The sequence below is a fragment of the Macrotis lagotis genome, chromosome 1 (genome assembly GCF_037893015.1).
Source record: "Macrotis lagotis isolate mMagLag1 chromosome 1, bilby.v1.9.chrom.fasta, whole genome shotgun sequence".
NCBI classification, from domain to species: domain Eukaryota; kingdom Metazoa; phylum Chordata; class Mammalia; order Peramelemorphia; family Peramelidae; genus Macrotis; species Macrotis lagotis.
The window spans coordinates 455,816,013-455,834,234 of NC_133658.1; the positions used below are offsets into that span (position 1 = coordinate 455,816,013).

The 18,222-nt window shown below is 38.7% G+C and overlaps 1 protein-coding gene across 5 annotated transcripts in view; it reads left to right on the forward strand.

Moving 5' to 3' along the window:
• TIFAB (TIFA inhibitor) overlaps positions 1–18,222 on the forward strand; it is a 112,514-nt gene that overhangs the window by 85,371 nt on the left and 8,921 nt on the right. The window contains exon 1 of one of the 5 annotated variants that reach the window (XM_074213510.1): positions 16,873–17,220. The exons of the other annotated variants lie outside the window; for them this stretch is intronic. The gene's annotated coding sequence lies outside the window, so the exon portion shown is untranslated. Of the gene's footprint in view, positions 1–16,872; positions 17,221–18,222 lie in introns of those variants that run through there. 5 annotated transcript variants of the gene reach the window in all.

Here is an 18,222-nt window from a genome sequence, read left to right on the forward strand (position 1 = left end):
AATGAACAACAATTTTCAATGGATTTTTATGGGGGAATATTGGGCAGGCAGCTGGCAAAAATATTTATTGAAATGAAAAAATATTCCCTATTCAAAGACAGGAAAGAAATGACCAAATACTTTTACAATTATTGTAGTCACAGTTGACTTTTTGTATGTTCTCCTACTTGCATTATTATGTGATGGTCTGTTTTATTTGTCTTAGTTGTTTGACCAATTCTTTTGGGTCTCTTTGATTAGCCTGTCATCTATATACAGCTTCCATTGTAGGGATATACTCTGGAGCTCTATCTTGGGCCTTCTATAGCTTCTCTTCACCCTTTCTCTTAGTGATTTCAGAAGTTCCCATGAGATCAAGTATCATCTCTATATCTATATCTATTCCATAGAACCTGTTCCCTACCTCTCCAAATCTACATAGTCTCCTATAATCTCTCCTATGCTCACATAATAACCACTGACATTCATCAACTTTCCCTTAGATTAGTGTTCTAACTCTCTTCTTGGTATTGCTTCAACTTGTCCCTCTCTGTTTTCCAATCCTTCTTTGCCAAAGTGATATTCATTATTTTTAGGGGTATTTTTTTGCAAGGCAAATGGGGTTAGGTGGCTTGCCCAAGGCCACACAGCTAGGTAATTATTAAGTGTCTTGGTCCGGATTTGAACTCAGGTACTCCTGACTCCAGGGCCAGTGCTCTATCCACTCCACCACCTAGCCACCCCTCAAAGTGATATTCTTAAATCACAGAAACTCTTCTGTTTGTTTGATTAAAAATCTTCCACAATCTGCCTCCAGTCCATCTTCCAAAATGATTACACATTACCTTTCCTCATGTAAACCATGCTTTCATCATAAGGAAATCACTGGTTCAGTCAAAAAAAAAAAAGGCCAGAAAATTAAGTTGACTTAAGGTTGTAGATTTAAATTTCTATATTAATATATTCTATTAGAGGTAATAGGGAGTCACTGGGGCAGCTGGGTTTGGAGTCAGGAAGACTTGAATGAAAATCCAGTCTTGGACACTGAAAAGTTTTCTGACTCTGAGTAAGTTACTTAAGCCCTATTTAACTTGGTTCCTCATCTGTAAATGAGGACACACTGGAGAAATTAATGAGAAACCATTTCAGTATCTTTGTGGAGAAAACCCCCAGACAATTTTCATTTGGTTAGCTGGGCTGAATAGAGCCCCAGGCCTGGAGTCAGAAAGATCTGAGTTCAAATCCAGCCTCAGACTGTATTTCTGTGATCCTGGGGAAATTACTTAACCCTGTTTGCCTCAGTTTCCACATCTGCAAAATGAACTGGAGAAGGAAATGGCAAACCATTGCAGTACCTCAACCAAGAAAATCCCAAATGGGGTCACAACTAATCAAAAATGACTGGAATGACTGTACAAAGGCAAGGGAGTCACTGGAGCTTATTGATCACTGAGCTCCTTCTGGTTCCTAAGAGCCTAAAAATGCTCTTAAATAATAAAGTGTCCACACTGACAAAAATTACCTTTTAAGATACAATTCTGTTAGTTTTCTAACAGTTAGGAGGGATGCAGAGACAGGGAAAGCAATTCTTGGATCAAAGAAGTTCAGAAATAAAAGAGACACATTTTTGCTTTTTTTTTCTATGGCAGCGCATTCTTTTCCCTGGTTTTCATTGTATAAAAGTAATGATCCCTATTTTTAAAAATGGGGTTATGGAACTCTTGGATTTTGTAATGCTGCCACCTGGTGGACGATAGCGTGATTGACTCAGGTCCCAGGTCCCTTAGAATGAGAAGGGAAGGAAGGTTCTCCCTCCCCAGAGGGACGGCACTTCCCCCTTATTAAAGTCCAGTAGATAAGAGATCTAGGACTAAGAGGGACCTGAGAGAGCAGTTAGTCTACCCCAGACACTCATTTTACAGACAAGGAAGCTAAAATTCAAAGACTTACCTGAGTTTTATTGAGGACTTTTGATCTGACATCATAGTTATTTCTGAAGAGACCTCCCTCCCTCCTACCCCCACTTTCACACACAGAATGAATCTCCTTTTGTTAAAAAATTAAAGCAAAAACACCTTTTAAACAAAACCCCAGAACACCTTAGTCTCACCTAACATCACAAATAGTATTCCATAGAACCTGTTCCCTACATCTCCAATAAAAGGCGAAAGTTCTATTTTTTTTTATTTCTTCTAAGCATCAAGATTGGTCATTAAAGATATTCAGAACTCAGTTTAGTTATATAACTTCTGCCATTTGTTTTAAAAGTAAAGAAGCAGCATGAGATAGTTGATAGATGGATTTAGTTGGGAAGACCTGCATTTATTGTCTTGTCTTGGTCATGTACTATGATCCTAGGAAAATCAATTAATGTCACAAAAACTACTCCCCCTCACTCCCAACCAGTTAACTCTCAAATATTGCAGAAAAATTACTTGATCTGGTTTAGTAGAGGAAATTTCATCATGTTGGTTGCTGTTAATGAAAACAATAGGTCAAAAGCAAAAATATTAGTGGCAGTCCTTTATTCAGATAGTCAGACACCTTTGAATAAGTTGTCCTCCCATGTTTGGAAACCTGATTGTTAACTTACCTCAAATATTTACTCAATTAACTAGTTCTATTGATTCTACTTTCACAATATCTCTCCAATCTCTCACTAATGTATGCATGACTAATCATACACACTATGGCAATATTATCCTAACAAATCTTCCTGTTTTCATTCTTTGCCATCTTAACATTGACCTTCTTGTGACTTGGAATTTAGTTCTATTGTTTTAGGTCTGGTCATGGAATTATTCTGCTCAAAACTCTGGCATTCCATCTACCACCATCTAAACTCTTCATCCAGTGTGGGATGGATGGCAGAGTGGGGAAAATAAAGAGATCTAGAGTCAGAGGCCTGGGTTCAAATTCTGACTGAATACTTTCTACTTTCAAGTAAGTGACCTCAAGTAAGTCTTTTTCCCCTCTTTGGATTTCAGTTTCTTCATCTACAAAATGAAGGGACTGATAAGATCCCTTCTCATTCTAAATCTATTGTTCTATGAATCCCCCTCCCCCATTCTCTACCCTCACCATTGTCTGGATTTTAAGCTCTATGAACCTCGGTTAACTTGATCTATTCCCCATCCCCTTTTATGTCTTCCTCTGAGTCATTGTATGTCTTCACTTTACAATTTATTGGTTTAGAGCTTTTCTCTCTCTCTCTCTCTCTCTCTCTCTCTCTCTCTCTCTCTCTCTCTCTCTCCTTCCCTCTCTCTCTCTCTCCCTTTCCTATCCCTCACCCCCTCCTTCTCTCCCTCACTCCCCCCCTCCCTCCTCTGCTTCTCTCTGTCTCTCTCCTCACTCTCTCAATGCAAAGCCAGTTATATCTCCCTTCACAATCCTTGGGGCGTCCTTGAGGTGTTGAGTTGTCTCTGTTGCTATTGGCATGAGTCTCCATTCTAGGTGTGTCTTCCCCCTCTCCTACCCTCTGACTTTAGTCAACACCTACTAGTATTACGATTCCATTTAACTAATTAACATCAATTTTTTTAGACTTTACAAAAAGATGTTTACTTTGAAGATATGATTTGAAAAAAAAAGGAAACTTTCCCCAACACCTCAAGGCTGCTCCAAGGATTGTGAAGGGAGATATAACTGACTTTGCATTGAGAGAATATGGAGGGAGACAAATAGAGGGAGGAGATAAGGGAAAAGAAAAGAGAGGGACAGAGAGAGAGAGAGAGAGAGAGAGAGAGAGAGAGAGAGAGAGAGAGAGAGAGAGAGGAGTGGGGGATAGGGGAAGGGGAGGGAAAGAGGGAAGGAGTGAGAGAGAGAGAGACAGATACAGAGACAGAGACATACAGAGACAGACAGAGAGACAGAGACAATCCAACCCCTCAAAGCTGCCCCAAGTGAAGGGTGATATAACTAGGCATGACATGTTTCCCCTTTGCCATCTTGGTCCCTGGGAGAGTGGGTTCAGACATAGCACAATTTCTACAGAGCATTAGTCCCACCAAGTAAATGTCCAAATCTAGTTGCTAGATGAATTTTCATTTCACCTACCACTGGAATAGACCCAGATGATACCTTTATTCTCAGGACTTGATATTGGACCATTGTGAAAAACTGGACTAGACTTAAGTAATTGACTCTGGAACTCTCAAAGAGAAATTTACAAACCCTCAACCTCCAAATTACTTTGTCCAAAAAGAAAGAACAGGATAGATCTTAACAAAGGAAAGAGAGCAAATCAAGAAGAAGAGATGAAGTCCAACCATTGCCTTTTGGAGGCATCCCCCATCCCTTACCAGCCTGCCCAGTTCTGAATATTCAATTTCAGCTAATCAAAAATGCTGCTGTCCACTACATAGCTGGCAAATCAGTTTCTTCTAGTTAGAAAATGTCTATTCATGTTCCAAAATCTCTCCAAGGAATTTGAATTATGTTGTACCAGGTCACTTTGAGCATTCTATTAGGGACTGAGCTCATTCAACAGATCTACTCCTCCTCAGATACACACACACACACACACACACACACACACACACACACACACACACACACACCTTACAAAAGTAAATACATAATAAACATTTATTGAATTGCCATTGAATCTTAGAAACCCCTTGGGGAAGCCAAGCTTCCCAGAGAAGTGGTAAGGAAGTAGAGAGAATGGCACTAGATCCTGCCACCTAGCATCTCTCAAACTTTCCCCTCTCCTACAGCAGAGAAAACGCACAAATTCATTGTGGTATTGCTTATAGATAGATGGCTGTATATTAAGTGATACAGTCTCCACAGATGGTTCCTTCTGTCTGATCCCACTTCTATGATTCTAACAGCTACAGCTTCCTAGGCATGACATGTCTAAAATTATGGTGAAATAATGGAAAGAAAATTGGCTTTGGAATTAGAAGGACTTCAGTTCAAATCTTATCTCTTGATTACTACTAGTATGGTCTTAGACTGACACTTAACCTAATAGGAGTTTCATTTCCTATCTGTACAATAAGAGGGTTAGGCTAGATAGCCTCCAAATTTCCCTGTGAGTAGATATGAGACTTTATGAATTTTCTCAAGGCCAGCCACACAAGACAAGTTTCCCCCTGCCCTCATACACACTCCCAAGGATGAATTCATAACCCAGTTTCTTTCAATGATCAGTCATTCTTCCATTACTCTTTATTCACCTTAACATTTCTTCTACTTAGGAGACAGTAATGCTGGAGAAGAAAAAAAGAATGTCACTGAAGGTATACTTCAGAATAGCCCTAGGAAAGACTGACCTTCATTCTTTTGGTAGTCAAAAATAACCCTGAATCATATGGGTCTCCCATAAACTCATAAGAATCCTTTATGCCTCTTCTTTGAACTTTGGATATGCCTCCATTTACTGCTGAACACCAGAGACCATAGTTGTAATTAGGATGTAACGCACATGGTTTCATCCCAGGGTATACACATCCAAGGTAGCCACCTTCTTTGAAATTTTCCTTTGAAATCTTCTGATAACTCTTGCCACCATGCCACATAACCACCTCTGGGCTGCCTCCCCAAAGGCCCTATTATGATAATACTCTTCTTCCAGAGTTCCATTTCCCCCCCAAGCGTAAAGAATGAGCCAGCCCTCTCCAAACATAACTCTACCCACAATCCAATTGTCTTTTTATTTCACACACACTATCCCCCCGTCTCCTTGAGTCAACTGGTTTTGCCCAAAGTTAGAGAATTTCTAGTTATGGTTCTTTCCCAATGCCTCCTCTTCCAACAGTTTTATAGAAACTTCCAAATCCTGTGCTTATAACATAACCCTATGTTCTTCATCTTAGCTTTCTAGGACCAGTTTTGTTGGCTTCTCTTTTCTAAAGTTTTACTTCAGAGTTGAGAAGTCAACTAAATTCACCATGCAAGAACCTACATCCTACTTAAAATCAAACCTTCAACAACCTCAGTGATTTTCCCTGGTGTGAAGGTGATGGAAACCCAGGTATCCAATTAAGGAGAATTTATAGAGGGCTTGTCAAAGCTAGATATGCCAAAGTTGACCTTTCTGAAGGACCTTCAATAACCACTTCCTTCCTTCCCCTGCAGTGGCCTGGTATCCTGGCAACAGCCACCCTAGTTGTATCTCTTTCCTTTCTTACACTCCTCCCTTCCCCTCACCACACCTTTCTTCCCCCAGCTTTTTAGTTTTAGGTTTTGAGTTGTTAAAGCATTCATAATAAATTTAAATTACTTTATACAAATATTAATCTGTCTGATTCTTTATGAAACCTACTATACCCATTAACTGCTAGTAAGAACTGAGATGGCAGCCTATTCCAAGGAGGGCTGGATATAGTTAAAATACTTAGGATATAATGGAGTGATAGAAAGACCATTGACTTGGGAGTCAATCCCAGGATTCTAGTCTTAGTTACCCTCTTGTTAGCTACCACTTTGAAGAAGAAATTTTCCTTGGGCCCCATGTATAAGTGAAATGGATTGATGATTTCCAATATCCCTTTCAGTTGCAATAGCACAGAGATCCAGGACATTCCAAAAGGGGGAGAGGGGGAAACTTTGAAGAGTCACTTATATGGCATTCAAAATTCCAAGAGACATTGGCTTTCTTTGGTTGATGAGGAGCAATATGAAACCACTATTAAGAGTCTGAGAGACAGGTCATTGGAGATAGTATCATTGTCTACTACTTTAAATCCTTAATTGTCACAGCTGGATCTTCCCACCTGCTGCTCTCTTAGCACTCTTTCCCCCTCCATGACTATATTATCCCTCTGGCATAACTAAATCAAAGGCATCTGAAGATCAACATCTTTCCCTATTATCTTTTCCCCAACTCTTGCCTCTTCTTACTCTTTTCTTTTTCCTGAAGGTGCCAGCATACTTCTAGATAAGTTCCAGACAGTGAGAAGACTGTACTGATTGGAGTTTCCAAATTGGAAAGGTTTATGGGATCATATAATAGATTTAAAACTGGCTGTAAAGGTAGGTTGAGGTCAGATTATGGAAGGGTTTGAATCTCCAAGCTGAATTTGGACATGCTTCAATATTAAATTGAGGATGCTAACTCACTAGTAACATCTTGGGTACTTAGCTTCTCCATATTATTAATATCCATAATATTAATATCGAAAGAATAATAATAACTATATATGTAGTGTTTTAAGGTTTGCAAAGCACTTTACATTTACTATATTTGATCCTGACAACAATCATGAGAGATAAATGCTATTATCACTCCCACTTTACACATGAAGAAATTGATGCTAAGAGAGGTTAAGTGATTTGCCTAGGGATTCATGCAGCTAGTAAGTCTGTGAGGTAAGATTTAAACTCAGATCCTCCTGACTTCAAACCCTTACTAGCTGTGTGACTGAGCAAGTCTCTTGACCCTATTTGTCTCATTTTCCTTATCTGTAAAATAAGAAGGAGAAGGAAATCACAAAGTACTCTGGTACCGCTGCCAAAAAAACAAAAAAAGGTCTTGAAGAACTGGATATAACTGAAACAACTTTCTGACTGCAAGTTCAATGCTCTAGCTGTTTTAACTGCCAACATAGTTTATGGAAACAAAAAATTTTGTTTGTTAATATCAGATGTACTGATCATCAGTGGTGTGAGAGTGGTAAAGTAAAAGCCCAAAGAAGAGAGTATTCTTGGACCACCCTAGAGCAGCTGGGATCCCTGCATCCTCAGGAGAGGCATCAACAGCAATACAGAAGCATAGGGGTAGCACAGCAAGCTAGATAACAGATTCAGAGCCAAAAGGGACCCCTTGTCTTACTCCCTCATTTTATAGCTGAGATCCAGAGAGTAAAAGTATCTTGTCCAATTGCATGCAGAGATTAAGAGATAGAGCTAGGATTCAGATTCAAATTCAAATTCTCTTAATACAAATCAATCCATCTATCTTTTCCACTGTTCCAAGAGTTGGGAGAGGTTGGAGAGAAGGGTATTAACCTGTGTACATATACTCATTTTTGTAGATTTAGAATCTTAATAAAGAAGGTGCATACCAAGATCCATAAACACACATGAGGTGAGACCACTGAAGTGAAGGTGAACAATGGGATAGAAGATGATAGTTTAAGGGATATGCTAGAACCATCTGAATGGTGCTTCAGGAAACAAATTGTTAAAAATCTCATTGTAACCATTTAGAACTCAGAAATTACCTGGGCTTCATTTATATCTAGACTTAGGAAAATGATGGAGAAATGTTAATAATGCAGATTAAACTTAAGGAAAACATTATCTGCATCCAGAGAAATAACTGATAAATATAAGCATATATAGATACATATTTGTGTCTAATAGATGCCATCTATTATGGGGGCAGGAAGAAAAAAGAAAAAAAGGTTATAACAGCTTTATTATATTTAAAAAGAATAGCGAATTGTACATAATATATTTTCAGTTTCATGTATAATCATCTTATTTTTTTATTTCTACTATTATGGCAATGTCTGTTTTATTTCTTAAGGTCACACAATTAAATTTTAAAAATTTAAAAATATGCTCTGCTCGTGTTTGTTTGTTTCCTAGGAGAGTATACTGCCATCAGAATAAGTATGAGAATTTATATGAAATCTAAGATTCAGAGATAGAAGGGACCTCAGTGTATATCTAGTTTATCTTCTCATTTTATAGATGAGAGAACTGTGCCCCAAGGCGGGGAAGTAATTTGCTCAAGGTTACATAAATAGTATTATTTTAAGAACAATGAAGCAAATAAGTCATTTGGACTATTATAAATACTCAAATTACTGAAAATCAGAAATATGGTTAAAATAATTTTACACACATACACCCAAGCACACACGCACACGCACATGCACACACACACACGTTGTGTGTGTGTGTGTGTGTGTGTGTGTGTGTGTGTGTGTGTGTCTAAAAGTAGCCATCTCTAAGGAAGGATGGAAGGGTGGGAGATGGAGGAAAAAAGAAATTTGCATGATTAACTTTGTTGTATATTTTAAAGGAATAGTAAATTGTGCATAGTAGATTTGCAGTTTCAGGTGTAATCGCTTTTATTATGCTATATTATGGAAATGCTTATTTTATTCCACAAATTAAAAATTGCAAGTAGTAGAACCAGTATTTGAATTCAAATTCTCATTCTATGACTCTGGAACTTTTTCCTCTGCTGCCACCAAATTTTGACATGAATCAAGTGGGGGGGGCTAGAAGATGGAACTGATATGGAGTTAGGGAGAGATATAGTATTGAGGATGAGATAAGCAACTTTTTTTTCCACAATAAGATTTTGACTAAGATGGAAACACATTTGTACTTGAGCATTTCAGCTAGTGCTAAGAGAACCTCTTCCTTTTCTTTGGGGTGGTAGTATCTTATACTTTGAGCATCACTAGACTCCCTGACTCCATTCTCTCTTTTCAACCTGTCAGTCTTTCAATTCATCCATTAGACCCAGTCAAGTATAGTGAATTACTGCTTGGCCCTTTTCCCAGAGACCACTGAATCCATATTGACTGAGTATGAATTAGCGATCCTCTAAAAACAGGAAAATGGCCATGACATTAGCAAAATGAATTGAAGAGATTCTACAAGGATATTAGTTTTAAAAAGACATGATTCATCCAAATGGAAGTCAAACAAGATCATAAGCAAGCACCAATTAGAATGAATGTTGTGATAAGGAAATTCTCCAATAGCTATTTGCACAGATCTTGTAGCTTTAAGGAGTCACCCAACTATGATAGAACAAATTTAACTCAAGAACTAGAACAAAAAATTAATAGTTCCCTTTCCACAAATCACTTATCAATCCCACATAACTTGTTTATGTTTATTGATACCTTTTAAAAATATTTTTAAATAAAATTGAATACTTTAAAATAAATGTAGACAGATATAAAAAATTTTAAATATATTTTTAAATATCACTTTCTGATATAAATTCATTCCCAGTCTACCCAATAATCTTGTAACAAAGGAAAACCGACCAACATAGTGACTGTCTATACCCATAGTTTTCCACTTCTCCCAAGAAAGGAGATAACTACATTTCCTCATGTCTTCCCTGGAGCCAAGATTGTCTACTATAAATAAATAGCATTCAACTCCTCTGTTCCTCTGAATTTCTCATATTGTCATTTCTAATAATACAATAATATTGCATTAGATCTGCAGACAACCATTTGTTACCTTGCCCCAATAAAGAGCCATTCACTTTTATTGCCAGTTCTTGATGTAGACAAAAAGTACAGATATCAACATTTATGGGTAGATGGGTAATTTCCTTTTACCTTTTATTTATTTGGAGTTTATACTCCAGCAATGGAGTTTCTGAGTCAAAAAAAAAAGGCAGGAAGAATTTAATGAATTTTCTTTTATAATTTCCTTTTTTTTTTAATGTTTGGACCAATTCATAATTTCACCAACAATTTTCCAGTGGGTCTACCTTCCCACAGCTACTTTACCACCAATTATCAGAACTTCTTTGTGGAAAAAAAAATAGCATGCCTCTCCTTGTCATTTCAAAATTTTCTTTTCCTTGTTTCAGTTCTCCTTCCTTTTTGGAGAAAACATTTGAGTAAGTGCTGAAAGGACACAGAACCTTTGTCCTCTTATGCAAAACTGCCCACAGATTAGCCCAAGGGTACCTGAATAGGTTTCTGGTTCTGTAAGAATCCTTTACTCTTCCTCTCATGGAATATTTGTCAGTAGAGGAAGTCACCAAAAGTAATAAAACCCAAAGAAGAGGTCTTTGGGATTTTGACTACATACTTTGTGGATAAAATGGCATGGGATCATAAAGCTGGAATTAGAAGGACCACAGAAGCTATCTAGTCCAATTCTCTAATTTTACTGGTGAGAAAAGTGAGCCCCAGAAAGATGAAGTGACTTGGTCAAGGTCACACACTAAGCATGAGAAAAAGGACTTGAACCCAGGTCCTCTCATACCCATTAAAATCCCACTCAGATTACTGAGAGAATCTCCTAAATAGGGCTTGGTACTATGTGCTTGGTACTATTTGTTAACCTAGTTATTCCTTGAGAAGGATGTGTGATTAAGTCTCAGAGGTTGTCAGTCTGTCAGCAAGCATTTATTAAGCCCCTACTATATAACAAAGCATTGTGCTAAGTACTCATTATATAAAGAAAGGCAAAACAAAATAAAAACCAGTCCCTGATCTCAAGGAGCTCACAGGCTAAAAAGCAGGGGCCTTACAAAACCCACAAAATCATTTGGTCTGGTGCTGCCATGGCAACCTCAGGTGGGACTCAAAATTCAATAATCTACGAATTAATTAAATGTTTGACCAAATATAATAGGCAAATGATAATTCAAATATTCAAATGGCCCTTGGCAGAAATAAGGATTTAGGCCCCTGGTCTAAAGGGAGGGACAATATGCAAACAGAAAAGTACAACCAAGATAACTAGATAGAGATATAGGATAAATTGGAGATAATTAACAAAGGAAAGGCACTAGTATTAAGGGGGATTAGAGGTTTTTGTAGAAGATCAGACTTTAGCTGGGACTTGAAGAAAGCTGGAGAGGCCATATGGTAAAATGATGGAGAGAATTCCTGGCATGGAGGACAGCCAGTGAAAAACATGGAGTTAAGAGATGGATTGTCTTGTCAAGAAAAAAACAAAGAAGCCAGTGTTATTTGGGAGGATGGAGAGAGATGCTGAATTGTTGTTCTTAAGAAAACCATGTCATCATATGCAATGTTTATTATAATGAAGGGAATGTTGTGCAAAGACTCCTTCTCACTGCCTTTTCCAGAACCCCTTTACCCCATGGTCTGATTGAATATGAACAGACTTCTGGTGAAGGCCTGGATGCTGTGGGAGTCCTTGATCTTAAGGATGCGGTTTCCCTCCCATATCAGTGAGGCACCATGGGCTCTCAGCTGCTGGGAAAAAATGCCAGTATAGGATTTTCTGGCAATAAATTGGTGACAGCATGGTATATCGACACCTGTCTCTCAATGGACTAATCATAAATTAAATGATTTCATAGCGATAGTCTTTTCACCAAGCTATGATGATAGCGTTCATCATAAACTAATCTGTCTCATGTTGGACTAACATGACCTGTCACTCAGAGGTCTATGCTACTTCACTCTGAAAACACAGTCCTCTGGCCTTAAGTTCAACAGAGAGCACAGGAACCATGAAACTTTCCAAGGTTTAGGCTCCTCTCTTGAGGTGAACCCATTCCAGGGTGGTCCTGTCCTTCACAAAGAAAAGAGAAATCTCCCCAGAGCTCCAATCGCCCTCTCCAGGATCTGTCTTGTTGAGTAGGGTGTATGGAGACTTGGAAAAGTAGGAGATGGTCAGGTTATGAAGAATCTTGAATGACAGATATTTTATATTTGATCCTAGAAATCCTAGATAAGGAGCCACTGGGTTTTATTGAATTTGATCATTACTGCACTTTAGAAAGAGCCATTTGATAGCATTTTAAAGAGGCAAGGAGACCAACCAGAATACTATTGAAGTTAACTTGACATAAGATAATGAGGGCTTATACCAAAGTTAGAGGAGAAAAAGATTGTGGAGGTAAAGATAACAGGTATTGGCAATAAATTGGATGTGAGATTAAGTGAGAGTGAAAAGTAGATCATTCTGAGATTTTGAGCCTGGGTGATTTATGAGAATAGTGGTGCCTTCAATAGTAATAAGGAAGTTAGGAAAAGGGCAGGGTTTTAGGGGGGAAATGTGCAAATAAGCAGTGTGAGATGTGCAACTAAACAGTAGGGCTGGATAAATAGATCTGAAAATCATTAACACAGAGATGATAATTGAATTTATGGGAATTGATGATGGCATTAAGTAAAATAGTATGGGGAGAGAGAAGAAAATAAGTCACAGAACAGAGCTATGGGAAAGATGCACTGTTAGGTCTGACCTTGATGAAGATCAAGCAAAAGAGCATGAGGAAGGATCAGAACCAGGAGAGACATCAGGAGTCATCTAAGCCAACCACCTCATTTAACAAATAAGAAATCCAATGCACATAGAATTAAATATCACATCTAAAGTCACAAAATTAGTAAGTGACAGTACTAGGATTGAAATCAGACCCTCTGGCCTCTTTTCACCATACCACAGTCTGTAATTTTATTGATTCGGACTCTACTGACTCAGTCACACTTTTGAACAGGACTCATTCAAAAGGGTAGAGTTTACAATGTCAGTCAGACACATGAAAGTAAGAAGTAGCAGCTAGTGACCTCTCTTGAATCATGTGATCTGCACCCCTTTTCTGGGACTCTATGTCTCTAACACTTGGCCATTAATCCCTTATCCAATGACTAAGGTCCATTCCTATCTCTGCTCTACTTCTCTCTCACACCATCCTTGACAGCCCAACTGACCTTGGCATGACTTTTGGACCTAATTTATAGGCCTAATACTAAATAAGATATTACCTGAGTACCAATAGTCTGATTCAGTCAAATCATTCCTTGGGTTAAAATTTAATCTTGGATCTGTGAGATCCCATCAAGGCAAAGTCCTCAGGCATCTCAGTGAGATGTAAATGAGCAAGTTCAAATCTACTACATGAAGATATAATCAAAGTGTTCAACAAACTTCTCATCTTTTTGCCTTTTTAGAGTACCAGGAGATAAGTCTGGGTCAAATTGATGGAAGGTACTTCAAAGAACAGATCTAGTACAACCTTTCCCCTTTAGTCCTGTCTCATTTCGCTAATGGAAAAACTGAGGCACAGGCAATAGCCATAGCCAAACAGTCAACAGAGGAAGGACTAGATCTCAGGCCTCTGGACTTTCTAACACTGAGCTTTGTACTGTGTTTGGTTCATCTTCTCCTTCCTCACAATATCCCATTGGAGGCTCTGTGGAATATGAATCAAGCTCTAGAATCAAGTCCTGACAAGTCACCAATTGTGACTTCACTTTCTTCATCTTAGAATAAAACTACTGGACTATATTCATTCTACTTGTGATAGTCAGTGATTTCCCTGTCAATAGAAGTCTGTATAAAGAATAAAGCACCCTGGAGTCAAGACTTGAGTTCAAATGTATTTCAGATACTTGCCAGCTTGGTGACCCTAGACAAGTCACTTAACCTTAATTTTCTCATTTGTAAAATGAAGATTATATAATTGCATTTACCTCCCAGGATTGTTATGAGGATCAAATGAGATAAAATTTGTACATCAGCATAATCCCTAGTATTTTATATACATATATATATAATATATATATTATATATATGTATCTGACCTCTTAAACTTTCCCCAGTTCCAGACTTGGCTCGGCACACAGGGACTACTCATTCTGTAGCATGTCAGAGGGCACAAATGCCAATCACAACTTGCCTGATCCTGTTTAATCCCAGAGGTTTACCAACAGCAATTGTCCTCAAGGGTCCCAGGGGCTTGTTAAACAGCATCAGCTAAAAGACAAAAGCAAAACAGCTTCTTTCTCAGTCGATTTTGTAAACTAGGTCATTGGGCATCCAATTTAGAAATGCCTTCTGGGCTCCATTTATTTGCAAGGAAGTCTTTCTAACTTTCTTAATTCAGTTCTGCATTTTTCCTCTTTAAATTATAACCTCCTTGAGGGCAGGAACTGTCTTTTGCCTATTTTTGCATCTCAACACTAAACCCAGTGTCTGCTACAAAGTAATGCTAAATAAATGTATATTACTTGATTGATCATCTTATGGTCTTCTTTGCCCTACCCATCAATGGACTGAGCACCATGGGATCTTAAGGATAGAAAGGACTGATCTTAGAGATCTCTGCTTCCCTGGTCTCAATTCTCTGCAAACATACATGGAATCCCTGATTCATCTTCCAACCAAATTGCTCTCAGGAGCTTGACTGGAGTGGATTGAAGGAGGTCAACATCCACAGAGTTGGATCAACAGAAACCTTTTGTGGGCTCTGGAGAATAGTTTTTTGGGTTTTTTTTTTTTGTAGTCCAGGTCAGTTCCAAAACAAATTGGGGTCCTAGTGTCTTACCCTTGGCCACTTCCAAAGGGTAAGTGACTCAAGAATTTCTGGTGAGTCAGAGGAGCTTAGAACAGAACTATTTATATCATTTAGGAGCAAAAATATGACTTTATGGAACATGGGGGAAGGGGGGGAATAGGGGGTTGGAGGTTGGAAGAGGGTGAATGAGAGAAAACCATCCCTTCTGAAAGTGGATGAATTCCTCAGTTCTGGGCATAGGTTATATAGGTCTAGTGAGATGAATCTCACTAAGTCAAAAAATATCTGCTCCACTATCCTACCATTTAGTTTAAAATATAAGCTTCATTTTGGGGGGCTCAGGCTGTCCTTTCTGACTAGGTCATCCTCCTTAGAAGCTTTCTGCCTCTCATCCAAGGAGGGAGTGAGATATGGATGGGATCTCGGACCCAGAATAAACTGGGGCTTAGGTAGTTAAAGAAATAAGAAGTTATAGACCCATCCTTACCCATGGGCTATCAAGAGCAATTTTTCTGGCCTACCTTCTCTAGGTAGTCCGATCAGACTTGCTCCCAAATCAACAGTCCCTGAGTATGCCTTAGAGGCAGCCAGGTGGGATGAGAAGGCAGGGCAGTTCTGCTTAGGCTGAGGAATGTGCTTTGATTAGGAAAGAAGTCAAATATTCCTCCAGATCTGTTGTCAGGAGATAGGATCTTGGCTGATTCAAACCAACTAGTCTTTCCTGAATGATTACTGTGGCCCCAGCCCTATGTTTATTAGACTGTGGGAGAGGCAGAAAAGAAGACATAGTCTTTGTCCTTGTTGGAGCTCCTAGTCTGGGACAGTCCTGGGCCCTGCCCTTGAGGAAGTTCCAAGTCCTGGGTTGAGACAGTGAAGATAATGACTTAGGTCCTCCACTCACAGATCTCACATCATAGGGCAAACAAAAGAGCCCATACAGCAAGCTTCAGGGGTGAAGTCTCAGTTTGTTTCTGTGTCTGAAGGTTCAGTGACAGGGTCTCCATATGGTTAGCTTTCATGACTAGCGGGACTACATCAAGGGAGTTCAGAGGAGAGGAAGATTAGCAAACCCTGGCAAGGTCAGGGCTTCACTTACTGAAGCTTGGGCTAAACTTTAAAGTAAGGGCTATGGATCATGGGACTTATGGACATCAAAAAACTGGGATATGACTCATAAGACTTATGAAAACAGATCCCAAATCTCTTTCTTTTTTTTGCAAGGCAATGGAGTTAAGTGACTTGCCCAAGGCCACACAGCTAGGTAATTATTAAGTGTCTGAGGTCAATATTTGAACTCAGATCCTCCTGACTCCAGGGCTGATGCTCTATTCACTGTACCACCTAGTTGTTCCCCCCCCACACACACACACACACACATCACTTTCTCATGAGTTAGCCACAGGTCTGAATTAGATAGATTCATTCCTTTAAGGATACTGTTCCCAGAGAGGCAGTTAAGGTGATACAAGTGATAGAGTACTGGGCCTGGAATCAGGGAGATCTGGATTCAAATCCAAAAGATTCTAAATAGCTGTGTTACCCTGGGGCAGTCATTTAACTGCTGTTTGCCTCAGTTTCCTCAACTGTAAAATGGGTTGTACCTAATCTACTTCCCAAGATTGCTTTTAGGATCAAATGAAATAATAGTCATAAAGTACTTAGCACAACCATAGCACATTGTAAGTACTATAAAAACACTAGCTTTTGTTCTTATTATTCCAGAGACCACTATCAAAATATACATTACCCAAGAAGGGAATTAACTCATTTTTATATTAGCTGTGATTGGGGAACTGAGGGAATAGGGCACAGAATGGGGAAGAGAAGGTTAAGGTCATAGGGGGTGCTATCCAGGATGATATTGTTTTTGAGACTGTGAAAACAAACCTTTTGTTTGGTTTACAATTTGGATCCTTTTTCTGAAGTTTTTTCCCCAGTGACTTTTGAAGATGAGATGGTCAAGATAGGGACAGAGCTAGTCACAGAAAGGAATATCCCTCCACGGCATTGTTAACCTTTTAAATTCAAGGACTGGCTGAAACAGCAGATTTTAGACCCTTCTGTGGAGTCCTGGCAGAAATTTCCCAACCTCACCAACAATTACAGTTGCACTTCTCCAAAAGATGAGTGGGGTAGTTTAAAATCTCTTTCCTCAAGAGAAACTAGAAGAGAACATTCAGTGAGAGACTCTGTTGAAATAGTTTGTTGGGATAGAGAAGCCAAAAATAACAGAGACCTGTAACAAGAACAACTCCTACTTCCAGAGACTCTGAAGCTTCGGATGTTGCTTTGACAGTAAGGTAAATTAAGTCAACAAACTGACCTGAGGCTGGGTTGTGGAAAGATGTGCTCAAATATGTAATATGTAAGCCAGAAAGACTTGTTTCTAACATAAATGTATGTTTTTTCAAATTATTTGCTGAAACACTTAGAAACAAATATCTCAACATATTGTCTCTTCTTCTTGACTTAAGGAGACATGGCTAAATATTTGTAATAGAATTGGTGCATGTGTGGGGAGGGGTGGTGTGGAATATTATTGAACTGCATAGAGGTTGCATTGACTAGCATAATGCCCAGGAGGTAAGAATGTAAAAGGATCCCTGTCATTTGCTTTGATCTGGTCATATCTGGTATATTGTGCTCATTTCTAGGAATTATAATTTAGGAAGACATTGATGGGTTGCAGAGTGTTTTAGGGATGAGTAACCTGAGTAGTGACAGATTTAGCTATAGCTCATTAATAACTCACAAATATTGTACAGGCAATAACCTAATATGGCTTACAGAGATGTTGCAAAGGCAAAACAAAGCATGTATAAGAAAATGTTTTCAAAATTATAAAGAGCTTGGCATACTTAAAGGGTTTTTATTATCACTTTAATTATCATTTATTATCATTCCAATTATTATTTTTAAAAGGAAATCTAGATTTTGTACATCATCTTGTCCATTAATTAATGAAGGCAAGGCTACAGGGTTAAGCAGACCCACTCTAGTCCAAGTGGCCTTTTTACTAAAGCATGGGTCTGATCATGTCACCCTCTTATCAATAAACTTTAGCAACTCCCTTTTGCTGCCAACATCAACTATGAAATCCTTTGATGTTTAAATCTCTTTGCAACCTGGCTCCTTTCTTCCTTTCCAATTTTTCTTATAGTTTAGCCAATCTTATATTCCTTGCATGTGATACAAACATCTTTTGTCTCTGTCCTCTTTCCTGGGATGCTTTCTCTTTTCAATTCCTAGTATTTCTGACTTCTTTCAACAATCAGCTCCAATCCCACCTTCTGCAAAAGGCC